Below are 13,089 nucleotides of genomic sequence, written 5' to 3'. Positions count from 1 at the left end.
CCTGAGTTAATATCCACCTGCGCATGGCTGACCCACCTACCTCTACCTGGCCATGAACATTCAGCCTTTATGATAGCTCTCAAGAGAGAGGTTGTTATTTTAACAGATGCAGCAGTCAAGGCCCCAACAGATGCAGTAGCTTACTGAAGTTCACACTGCTGTGGCCAACCCAAGGTGGATCGGGAACACACACCGGCCCTTTCCAAGGCCCAGAGAATTTGCCGCCCCTCTATTGTGCCTCCTTGTCATGGAAAGGAACTGTGTCTATCATCGTGGCACATGCCAGGGCAGGGCCCAGGATTAAAGCCAGGCTGGCCGCTGCTGGGGATGTGGGCTGGCTTGTGCTGGTGCAAGGAAGGGGCCCAGGCAGAAGGAAAGTGGCCATGCAGAAGAATGGGGCCCAGGAGGAAAGACGGGGCCCAGGAGGAAGGACAGGGCCCAGGTAGGGTCACACAGTAGGCACTTTGCAGTACTTGTCTAAAATCCTTCCTTTCTAGGCAGAAGAGTCAATTATATTTGAGTGTCCACTACTTCCAACACAGCATGTGGCCATGCAAAGTGTCCCCATCCAAGCTGAGAGATACTTGATTATCTGCCATCCTGTGTCCCTGGCCAGTGACCAGGAGTCACTTCACTTGTCTGGCCATGGAGGCATGAGGGCCCTGCTAGACCTGGGGATGTCTGTGAAAAGAGAGAAAGGGACAGAGAGGGACAGAAGCTGCCCATCTCCCACTGGGAGATGAGGTGTCTGCCTGTGGCGTCTGTAGCTGGAGTCAGAGAGAAGCCCAGAGACAACCAGCCACTAAGAGTGACAAACAGGGAAATGGAGAGAATGGCCCAAGGCTGGGGTACCTGGAACTGACCATGCTCGAGCTCCCTCCACCCCAGCTTTGTGCTCCACCAGGTGGGGTTTCCGAGCACGGCAGAGGCTGGGGTCCTGTTGTGGCCTCTGGCCTCTGATGTGCTCAGCACAGAGCGAGACAGGGTAGCCTCTGCCACCCTCCTGGCTTCACCAGCTCCTCACCTCCCCAGGAGGAAGCTGAACCTGGACATGGTGGCAGGTGAAGGCGTCCCAGTAGACACAGAGCTGGGACCACAGCAGCCACGGCTGCCACATCCAGAGCAGCAGCTTCACAGTGTGGGCTAGGCAGTGAGCCCATGAGTGAAGGATGGTGGCCCCAGGCTCAGCTGGGAGGTGGAGCTACCTGCGGGTCCAGAAGGGTCAGGAAGTGGTGACTGCTAGGGAGACCAGCCTGAGGGAGGACTGCTCACTGAGGACCTCCTGGAGGGGTGGGGGGCACCTGAGGTGGAGGTGCCATCAGTGGCCATCACTAGTGAGGGGAGAGGCAGCTACGGGTCCAGGTGTCTGAGGCGCCAGAGCCCCTCCATCCTTGGGGCTCAGGGCTTGCCACGCACTTCCCCTTGCTCAGCCTCTTTCACCTTGAGCAAGGCACTTGGCAAAGGGCAGAGCCCAGGTTCCGTTCTTCTCAATGTGCCCAGGAGTGTGGAGAGCAGAGCTTGGGCCAGCAGAAGGCCATCCCAAGCAGGTTGCTTTCTGGGGACTTCAGGGACAACCAGCCTGGATATCAGGATATGTAACTGTCATCTGGTGATAAACTCAATTTCAACACCCCTAACCCTAACCCTTCACTGAGTGGAACTTATCATAGCTAAAATGAGCACTAAAGAGTGTCCCCATGGGAGGAACTATGGCTCTGGCCTCAGAGCAGTGCTTACCTACTCAAGGAAACCTCTGCTCTTGGGCATCAGTGACATTGACTGCCTGCAGAAGAGAAAAGAACGGTGCAGGTGTGTCCTGACGCCTAGCAGCACTGCACTGGAGTCAGGGACAAACGCTGTTTCCATGTATGTGACCTTAGAGGTTGTTGACTCCCCTGAGCCTCTGCCCTCTCCTCTGTAACATGGGTTTGCTATCCGCATCCCTGTGCAGTTCTGAGCATGTGGTGACGAGCACGGCTGGTGACATGGGCTACAGCCTCACTGTCAAGTGCCACATCCACGTTAATTAGCTAGTTTTCTTAGCAGCCTATGAGACTCCTACTTGGATTCTAATTAGAGTTTCATATTTTATATATTCTCTTGGTGAGAATGACCAGTGAAAGTCCAGGGTAAGTAGAGATGGAGAAAAAAGTTAAAACAAAATCATTATTCTCTAAGATTTTAAGGCATGAGACAGTCACCCAAGAAGTTCTTAAAAAGTGCTTTCTCTAGCTGGTTTCTTGTCATCCCTCTGTGACCCAGACAGTACCACCATGTCACAGGCATCCATACATCCTTGTGAAAAAACATCATTGTATAGAAAGCAATTAAAATATATGAAGCAATCCATCAAACATCTTAAAACTCTTCTATGTGACCAAGTTAAATGTGGCCAATTGATTCACATTTGTCTCTGTTTCCAAATATCCCACCAAAGGTATATTTAATGAAAAAAATAGAAATAAATCCAAAGGAAAAAATGAAGAGGAGATGGGTCAGCAGCAGCAAAGAGATGTCAACACAATTTAGATCAGAGAGAACAGTAGAGCAAGGCGGCAACTGACTTAGCTGAATGACAAAAATCCTTGAGCTAAGATGCAGAAAGGCACAGAATCTAATAACTCAGAAGGGGATTCCCCTGTAGAGCCCTGGTGATGCTAAGGAGTGAAGAGTGGCATCACTCTGAAGGCTGACGTGATGGGTGATGCAGGACTGAAGCCAAAGGGTTCCTTCTACTTGGCTTCACATAGCTACCAGACTCTCGGGCCCTTTAACCCAACCCATGTGTTCATATGTCTGTCCCTCCACCAACTCTCCAGGGACAGATTTATTCTCAGCAAGGAGTGGGCCAAAGCAGCTCTGACTTGATTGAAGTTGGACAGAGGAGCTGAACAGGAAGGGATTGAGTCCGTGAGAGGTGAGATGCGTGGCCCTTGCTCCCTGTCAGGGTGCCAGCAGATACACTCAATCCCCTAAGTGTTCCAAGGGGGATAACTATAGATGCTCACATTGGAGACATCCTTTTCGAGCCTCATCCATTGACAGACACGTCTATGCCCAGCTTCTAAACAGCCTTTTTAGGGCTTCAAAGATAATAGACAACAAAGGATCACCGTGCAAGTATGTGAACAGAGTTTTCCACATGACAGATGCCAAAACAAACAGAAAAGAGAATTTAAAAGCCTCAGAGAACAGAAGAATCTTTAAAACAAACAACTCTGTAAATAGCATCCTTGAAGTGAGAGGAGGGATATTGCACTCAGGAAACAAGGACGATCCCTATAAAAATGACTGTGAAAAGAGCCAGGAAGTTCTATTAGAAATTAAATTATGGGGCTGGGGATGTGGCTCAAGCGGTAGCAAGCTCGCCTGGCATGCATGTGGCCCAGGTTCGATCCTCAGCACCACATACAAACAAAGATGTTGTGTCCGCCGAGAACTGAAAAATAAATATTAAAAATTCTCTCTCTCTCTCTCTCTCTCTCTCTCTCTCTCTCTCTCTCTCTCTCTCTCTCTCTCCCTCTTCTTTAAAAAAAAGAAATTAAATTATGACACCAAAGAACAAACAAGGATAAAAGGTAGGGAGGGAAAAGACAAGAAAATTGGATAGGACCCCCAAGAAATTCATCAGCTCTTGAACAGTGTGATCAATCCAGAATTCTATACCCAGCCCAACTTTCAAGTGCTCTTCACAGGTGTGCCAAATCTACCTGTGATTCAGAAGTTCAGAAGGAAGGGGAAAGGCCACAGAGAAGAAGAGATTCAACACCCAAGAGACGCAAAGAGAACTGCAGTGTGAATCCCAGGGCAACAACTAAGAGGAGGTAAGAGCAAGAAACAAAACTCCAGGAAAGACAAGAGCAAAAACAAAGATATAAACAAAAACAAGAAAAAATACACAATTGGATACATTTAGCGACACTGAGTGGAGTCACAGTTCCAAGGGAACATTTGACAGAACATTGAATAATGAATACATAGGAAATTTAACAAAGAGACAACATTGGACTCCAGGAAAACCAAGAATGTACACAAAATGGGAAATCCATCCCAGTGACATTTCCAACCATGACTGAAGGCAGAGTCTCAGCACTACACAGAATGCAGATGGAAGGGGCAGGAAACCATGTGCACAGCTTGAAAGCAAAAACTTTACTTTCAACAGGAAAAAGTAAATGTTTATAATTCAAACCGCAGCCTAACTGGGTGACGGCAGAGTCATTATGGACTGAACAATATGTAGGTGATACCAGGAGGAAGGGAGGGCTGCAGGGACTTCCAGGGAGCCCCAGAGAATACAGACAAGGGGTGGGCACAGGTGGACCCCAGCTGCAAGCACCTTTAGACATCCATCGAATCCAGAGAGATCTTCAAACATGACCTTAGCCTTCATTAGTTTTAAAGGATAAACTATGTGTGTGTATATACATGTGTGTACAATACATTCACATATATAACATTCATACACATTTTAGAGTGTGTGTATATATATTTACACACATAAACATATGTAAGTGTGTATCTGTGTGTCTGTACATAACACTGATGCAGTTAAACATAAAGTTCCAATTAAAAGAACCAATTGTCCAAGCAAAGATGGGAGAGGCATGGACCGTTAAGAATATTACAAAGATCTGAGTGTCTAGGGGACCTTAAACCCAATGTGATCCACCAGAAAATCTGGCCGCTGACAACCTTAGTTTCCATTGAAGAGGGGACTCCACTGGATGGAAAGAATCAGAATGGTCAGCAGAAGTGCATGCTCTGCTCCTGCTCTCTAACCTGTGTCCACTTCCCTTTGCCCCGAGATGGTATCTTCAACTCATAGTCAGGGCTGTATGTTGAGAAAACCCTGTGCTGATGAAGAACAGGAAATGGAGCCAGGATACATGGATTAGTTTTAGAGCCCCTGGCACATGGGCTCCCTCGGTGTTCCCAGCCCCACTGCAGGCCCCTGCCGCTCGTTTTCCTGTCCTTCTCCGCACTGGGGCAGGAGGCCCAGCTGGACGAGGCCACTCCTTCATGCCTTGAGTGTTTGCTCGCAGCTTCTCCCCACTTGAACCCCAGTGTGTGGAGCACCTGCTACAGTCAGGTCCAAGCTCTGGGCAGCCAGCTCAGGCGAGGAGGGTGAGCCAGAGGGCAGTGGGCCACACTTGGGTGGTCCCTGAGCCCAGGACTCCCACCTTCTGACCTGCTGGGAGAACTCAGTCCCCTCCACCTCCCAACACTATCCCCAGGGTATTTCCTGGGGACCCAGGGTGGCTTCACAGGGGTCCCTGATCAATGGCTGCCTCCAAGCCGCCAACTACCAACTACAGCATTCTCCTCCCTCTCCTGAGCCACCTGGCAGGAGCCTCACCTCGGGCAGTGGTAGGCTGCTGTGCTGAAGGTGCACCTGGGGGGACTCTTCCCAGCTGCATCAACCTTTGTCCTGGCCTTACAGCCATGGTGCACGAGCCTCAATTCCTCCCCAGTCTTTCTAAATTACTTTAATGGGCTCCACCTTAGTCTCAGAGTTTCTCACCAACAATTTCAATCACATGCAGCCTCCAAGCCGTGGGCCTCTGACCCACAGAGTAAACCAGCCTCTGTGTATTTCACCTCTGAGCCCACAGCCCAATGAACCCCTCCTTCCCTCCTCTGCTCATCTTAGCAAATTAAAAATGAAATTTGTTAGGGTTGGAGGTATAGCTCAGTTGGCAGAGGGCTTGCCTTGCATGCACAAGACCCTGGGTTCAATTCCTAGCACCACCACCTAAATAAATAAATAAATTTCTTTATGCATGTTGGTGAAAGCAGAGGTGGTGGTGATGGGGTCTGGCATGGATGTCCTGTCTGCATGTGTGGGGTCCCAGCTCAGAGGGGCTGCCACCAAGCTCATTATGGAGAGGTAATGAAAGAGCAGGAGGTTTTGCGAAGGTTGGCCTCAGAGCAGTGGGCCACTTGACTTGCTCTCGCCGCGCCCCGAGGCTCTCCAGTTCTGAGTAATGCTTCAGTTCCTTGAGAGAAAATGCCACCAAGTCATTTGAAGAGGTAGCAGTGATGAAGCCAACTAGGCTTCATCACCTAAGTCAACAAGGAAGGGGAGGGAAGAGCAAGTGGAAGGGCATGGGGTTCCCTTGCCTGCCAGGAGTCAAGCTGAGCCTCTTTGGAGGAGTCTGTGCTAATGAAGTTGAGAAAAATGTGTTTCCCCAGCCTTGAGTGAGGACGCGGCTTTGCTTAGTGGACCAAATAAATAATCAGGCAGGAGCAACTCTGCAGCCTAATCCAGGCTCTGGGCTGCCCAGGCAGTGAGTGCCATTCCACCTCTTCATGCCTCAGTTTCACCAGCTGCAACTGGCAGATAAGGCCAGGTTGCAAAATGAAGTGCTCGGAAATGTGGAAAGCTGAACCCGAAAGCTGACGGAGATGCTCGGAGGGGCTGGGGGGGGGGGGAGAGGCTGCCGCTAAACCCTGAATTACTTATTTTCTAAAGCCATCAGAAAACAACTATTCATTTGTTTCTCTGCATTCCTATTTCTTTTAGAAGAGACATTAGAAAGTAGTTAGCTTCAGGTAGCGGTTGATTGAGGGGAAACAGGATGATTTTTCTACTATTATGTTAGAAACTCCTACGTTAGCTCATCATTTGATGTTCTCAACACACCTACGTGGTGGGTGTCATTGCTAGTTATCTAGTTATGATTACAGTGTGGTGTGAACGAGTAATATTGACTTGGTGTCTCTCTCTCTCTTGGCTTCACCGTGGAGATGCCTGGAGAGGCTGGATAGCATACTGGTGCCTTTCACACCCAAGATGTTCTGAATTGAGGTTGGAGATGCAGCCTAGGCTGGTAGCTTGGTTTTGTTTTGGTGGTTCTAGGGAGCGACCCTAGCTTCTCCTACATGCTAGGCAAGCGCTGTCTCCAGGAGAGTCCAACATGGACGAAAGAACCACAAAGGCCTCATTGAAGACCACGGGTGTTAAGGGCAGAAGGGCTGGCTCTGTGAGCCCAGGCCTGTGTCCCCCTTAGGAATTGGTGGCACCAGCTTAGATCTTCTGGAGACACCTGGTTCTCTGGCCTCAGGCTGGTTTCTAAGAAATCAGCAAAGACTCAGCATGGCTGCCTTTAACAGCCCTCCCAAGTCAGGTGGCCCCAGAGAGTAGCCTGGTCAGGTTTGCCTGGCTCCCTGGAGTCATCAATGGAACAAGCAGAAGGCAGTTCTGAGGAGCCTGGGCTGGGCAGAGGGCTCTTCAGGACAAGGCATGGCACTGGAGACGTGTGCATGGCCACAGTGCCGGCAGGACAGTAAGGATGTTGGCTCAAAGGTCACCTTCATGGAGGTGGATTAATAAATCCAATGGCTGTACCGATGTCAATGTGAGAATATTTAGACCAGTGGCTCTCAGGGCATCTTGGAAAGACCCAGAGGGTGTGTCAAATCCCAGAAGGCAGGACCCTGCCCCAGGGCTTCTGATCCAGCCCACGGCTGAGCTTGGTAGGCTGCCAGTTGGGGCCATGCCTTGGAGGCTGCCCCATTGGCCGACCCTCTTCTACATGCTAGCTCTGTCACTTGTCGGACTGCCACCTGGACACCTAGTGCTGCCACTCTGCTGTGCCCACAGGAAGCTTCAATTGTCAACTGACATGTGACAGCATGGCTCCCAGCTCCAGCACCAACTCACAGGCTGAGCCTCACGCTGAGTCCCTACCTGCTGGCTCTCACACCCTGGGGAGATGGTACCCTGATCCCATTTGCACCCTAAGGAAGGGAAAACAGACCTAGGCCTGCATAACCTGCCGAAGGTGAGCGGGTATGGGGAAGAAACATGAGTGCTGACCTTCTCCCTTCACTCACCTACCAAATGGCAATTTCCTGTGGCTCAGCCCATAGCAGAGTCAAAACTTTGAACCCAGTAGGGCCACCACCAAAGCTGGGGCTCCAACCCAAGCTCCTGGTCTCCTGTGACTCAGAGCTCTTTCTAAGGCCACCAGAGTATGACTGACAGGATCATAATGACAGCAGAAGGTAAGATCACAGGTGTCGGCTGGCCCGGGGAAGAGAGCTTGGGAGGGGAACACCGCCCGCCCGAGCGCTGAGCAGTTGCTCCTTGCAGGAGGGCGGGTAAGACGGGGCTCAGCGAGAGCTCACCTCCCTTGCAGGGCGTGCGGTGCTGGCTGTGCTGGGCCCAGTAGCCCTCGATGACCTCCCAGGAACTGTCGTCGCGCTGAAGGGGGAAGGAGAGGCTCAGCACATGGTTACAGGGCTTGATGATTCTCAGGATGCCTCTCGCACCCGGTTTGGCTTCTGTTCCTCACTCTCCCGGGTCTTCCGGTCCTCCACCAGCTTATCCTCCAGGATGCTGGCACCACGGTTGAAGAAGCCCTCCACCATCTTGAAGAAGTTGGGGTCGTCTTCACAGTCAGCAGCCGCCTCGTTGTAGTGGCGCCGGGAGGGCGGCGTGAATCCCGGCTGCGGGGAGGCGACGGGTTGTCCGCGGGCCCAGCCCAGCAGCGTAGCCGAGTTGGCGGCCGCAGAGGCCAGCGCAGCGGGTCGGCGCGCGACAACAGCAGCGCTTCGCCCAGGCGGCAGTACATGGCGGAAAGTAGAGGCAAGAGGCGAGCAGGCCGCAGAAGAGAAAAGAGACCAGTATCCTGAATTTATTTTGATGGTCAAAAAGTTAAAGTGAACAAGCTTTTGTAATAAGCCAAATAACAATAAAAGGAGTTGTATCAAAGAAAAGGATCTGAAGTTTTCAAGGAGATGGTCTATAAAGTCTGCACATGAATGAATTATGAAAGTGCCTGGAAAGGAAGAAACAGTTTTTTAATGTGAACTGTCCAGTTTTATGCTGGCATCAGCTTATTTGTGGTAAAGTGATGTTGTCATGATACAGGTTATATGGGAGTTAAAACCAGTTTCCTTCTGGTTTTCCAAATGACATAATAAGCAGTACCTGATGGGGTAAACATAGACCTGTTTATTAGCTCACTTATTATTAATGTTAAACTAGCTTTGTGCTGACTTCTTCTGTTCTTTTTGAAATTTTACTGTTGCCATTTAAAATCTCATACAACTTGAGTCTTCATAGAATGTTTAATGATTTAAATCATCCTCCAAAACATGTAAAGTGTCTTTTCTAATGTGGCATCATCTGGTAGTATTGTTAAAAATCTGCATGTAGGACAGAATTTACTACTGGATGCTTGTTTGGTTTTCATGGCACTCTATGTTTGGGGTTTATGGATATTACCAATGTGTATACCCTAAACATTTAAACAGTCATTTAAAATAGAACTATTCAAAGAGATATCTATGGGGATTGTTCAGTTTTACAACTTCCTGAACAAAAAGAATATGTGTTTGAGAGCCAGGTATTTTTTTAAATTTTTTTATTGGTTGTTCAAAACATTACAAAGCTCTTGACATATCAAATTTCATACATTAGATTCAAGCAGGTTATGAACTCCCATTTTTACCCCATATACAGATTGCAGAATCACATCGGTTACACATCCACATTTTTACATAATGCCATTTTAGTAACTGTTGTATTCTGCTATCTTTCCTATTCTCTACTATCCCCCCTCCCCTCCCCTCCCATCTTCTCTCTCTACCCCGTCTACTGAAATTCATTTCTCTCCTTGTTTATTTTTCCATTCCCCTCACAATCTCTTATATGTAATTTTGTATAACAATGAGAGTCTCCTTCCATTTCCATGTAATTTCCCTTTTTTCTCCCTTTCCCTCCTACCTCATGTCTCTGTTTATTGTTAATCTTTTCCTCCTGCTCTTCCTCCCTGCTCTGTTCTTAGTTGCTCTCATTATATCAAAGAAGACATTTGGCATTTGTTTTTTAGGGATTGGCTAGCTTCACTTAGCATGATCTGCTCTAATGCCATCCATTTCCCTGCAAATTCCATGATTTTTGTCATTTTTTAGTGCTGCATAATACTCCATTGTGTATAAATGCCACATTTTTTTTTATCCATTCATCTATTGAGGGGCATCTGGGTTGGTTCCACAGTCTAGCTATTGTGAATTGTGCTGCTATGAACATGTGAGAGCCAGGTATTTTGGCATGCACATGTAGTTCCAGCTAATAAGGAGTCCGAGGCAGGAGGATCACTTGAGCCCAGGAGTTTAGGCTAGAGCTTGGGCCTTAAAAAAGAGAAAAGAAAGAAAGAAAGGAAAGGGGTTTTAGTTTGAGTTCTGTGATGGGGTATTTCTAATATTCTGTTTTAAATCTCTTTTACAGCTCTAGTACATAGTAGGCAATCAGTAAATATTTAACGATGAACTAAATTTAGTTTCCAATCCTGACTCCATCTCTTGCAACTTCTATGACTTTGACAGGTTTCTCTACACTTCAGTTTCCTCATATATAAAAATCCCTATGTTCCAGGGGTTTTGCAATAATTAAACATTTAGGCATATAAGAGCCCCATAGCATATGGCACATAGTAGGTACATAATATGTTGACTGTATCTCCCAGACATTTACCTGCTTTCTTCAGCAATGTTTTTTGTTTTTTTGTTTTTATTTTTTATTTTTTTGGTTGTCAATTGACCTTTATAACTTACTTATATGTAATACTGAGAATGCTAGGCAAGTGCTCTACCACTGAGCTATAACGTTGCCCCAGCCCCACCAATGTTCTTTTTAAGCATATTTTTCTCTTCTCATTCCCTCATCATTTAGAAACTATGTTCAAGAGAGAATATGATTGACAATTAAACTGGAAATATGTTCCTTTGCAAACCATCCTTAGAATGTCTTAGTAGAAATGATTTTATGTCTGATAGACCTTGGTTTGAATCCTTGCTTTGTAATATACTGGTGTTGTGCCCTTATGTAAGCGTATTATATGTAAAGTTATTGTTAGACTAAAATAAGTAATAATATGCAAAAGGCATATAGTTCATTTTCTGGTTTGGATGGGACCCAAATAAAAGTTATTACTTTTTTTAAAAAATATTTTTTTAGTTGTAGATGGACACAATATCTTTATTTTATTTGTTTACTTTTATGTGGTGTGGGGAATCAACCCAGTATCTCACACATGCTAGGCAAGTGCTCTACCACTGAGACACAGCCCTTTCCCAAAAGTTATTACTTTTAATTGAAACTTTTTTTTGTACTGGGGATTCAGCCCAGGGGCACTCTACCAATGAGCTACACCCCCAGCCCTATTCTGTTTTTTTTTTTTTTTTTTTTTTTTTTTTGCAGGGGGCGGGCAGGGTCTCACTAAATTTCTGAGGCTGAACTTGAACTTGTGATCCTCCTGCATCAGCCTCCCAAACTGATGGGATTATAGGAATGTGTCGCCTCTCTGATTTGAAACTGTTATTAATCTGGTAGATTCCATGGTTAATTCATGGACATAGCCTCCTCTATTCAAATCACATTAAGAGCAGATAGAACACTATGAGTGACTAGTGGGCATATTTTTATATAAGTAGCTCAATTTGGCCTTGCCTAGAATTAGGTTTCACAAAAGTGGTATTTCTTGTTGTACTTGGGTAAAAAGAAATTGTTTGGCTCTGCATTTGGCATGACTTTAAAATGTTGCCTTTTTTGTTGAATATCAAACAAACTATCAGAGAAGTTTATGAGTAGTACAGTATTAAATTGTTTGCTATTTAAAAAAAAAAAAGATCACAGGTGTGAAAGCCCACCCTCCCAAGTGTGGCCTAGGTCTCCTTGGGAACAGGAGGACCAGGAATCTGTGTGAGGCCACCGCTGGCAGCTAGCTTTCAGCCCACCCACCCCTGACCAGCCGCTTTCCTGTACCTGAGAGCCTGCAGCTAGAGGCCTGCGTGGGATCCAGGTGTTTCTGCAGGGACAAAGCAGGTGGTGTGGCTGTGGCAGAGAGAGGCATGTACTGTGTCCTTTGTCCTGTGTCTCCAATCCCCCAGGGAGCTCCTGAGCCCAGATTCATACCAAATCCCCCTCTGATACTGAAGGAGGAGGGGCGGCAAAGGCTGGAATATTTGTCTAACATCAGAATGAGAATTCATGTCTGTGGCAGATGTCAGCCTTCTCAGGATTGGACTTAGGAAACTGATGTTAGAAATTTGAAGAACTTAACCGGAAAATTCAGAAATATTCAGGAAAATAATTACCAAGAGTAGCTTTGATTTCTTGAGTACCTGCTAAGTGTTGGGCATTGTGCCAAATGTTTGCAAAATAACTTCACTTCATCTTTTACTGTCCTTAGAGGTGTGAATTCTATCTGTCCTTCAAGGACAAGTCACATGATCATAGAGAGTAAGTGGGTTGCCTGAGATCACTCAGGTTAGGAAACGGCAGTGCTGACTTGGATGGCCTTTCCCTGACCCAGGAGGTCACAACCACTGTGCCATGCACACTGAAGTACGCCATGCCTTTCCTCAGTTCCTTGCACCTGAAACCTCAGGGGTATCCCCAAGGCAGGCATGGAAAGAGAAGGGTGCATTTATCCATAATCTGCTGCCAGTGATTTCTAGTTTCTGGCGAGGCCAGCCAGAGCTGGGAATATCTAAGGGAATCAATGTTCTATTTCTACAGCAACCAGAGACCCCACTGGGCCTACGCTGAAGACTTGTGCCTCATCTTTGGTGCCCCCCAACAGGTGGTGCCCCTGCAGATGCTCAGAAAACCCTTCAGCCAGGCTTTGGAGAGGGAACCTGAGAGGTGCCTCCTCCTCCACTGAGGATCTGGGGTGTGCTGCTCAGCAGAGACCTGCTGCCTGGCAGGGCTTCCCTGTGCACCACCCCAGCCCCTTACATCTGTCCAGCACCTTATGTCTCCAGCACCTCAAACCACCTTCTGCTCACTCAGAACCCACAGCAAACCAGCGGGGCAGGTAAGGAAACCAAAGAGGAATCCAGCACACCCAGCCCAACCATGAGCACTCTGGTTTCTCTTTCACAGTGGATGTCGGAGTGAGTGCTCTGTTTCTGTGGGGTACCTTGGATCTCCCCACATAGCTGACACTCCTTCCAGAGGATTCTACATGGCAGCAGAACACTGCCTTGGCACAGAGCCACAATATGACCCTTTCACTGAGCACAAAGCAATTCTTCCACTTTAAGGACCATGTCCTGCTGTAGGATCATTGAACA

This window comes from Ictidomys tridecemlineatus, chromosome 13 (genome assembly GCF_052094955.1).
Source record: "Ictidomys tridecemlineatus isolate mIctTri1 chromosome 13, mIctTri1.hap1, whole genome shotgun sequence".
In the NCBI taxonomy this organism is placed as follows: Eukaryota; Metazoa; Chordata; class Mammalia; order Rodentia; family Sciuridae; genus Ictidomys; species Ictidomys tridecemlineatus.
This window is presented reverse-complemented; position numbering follows the sequence as displayed.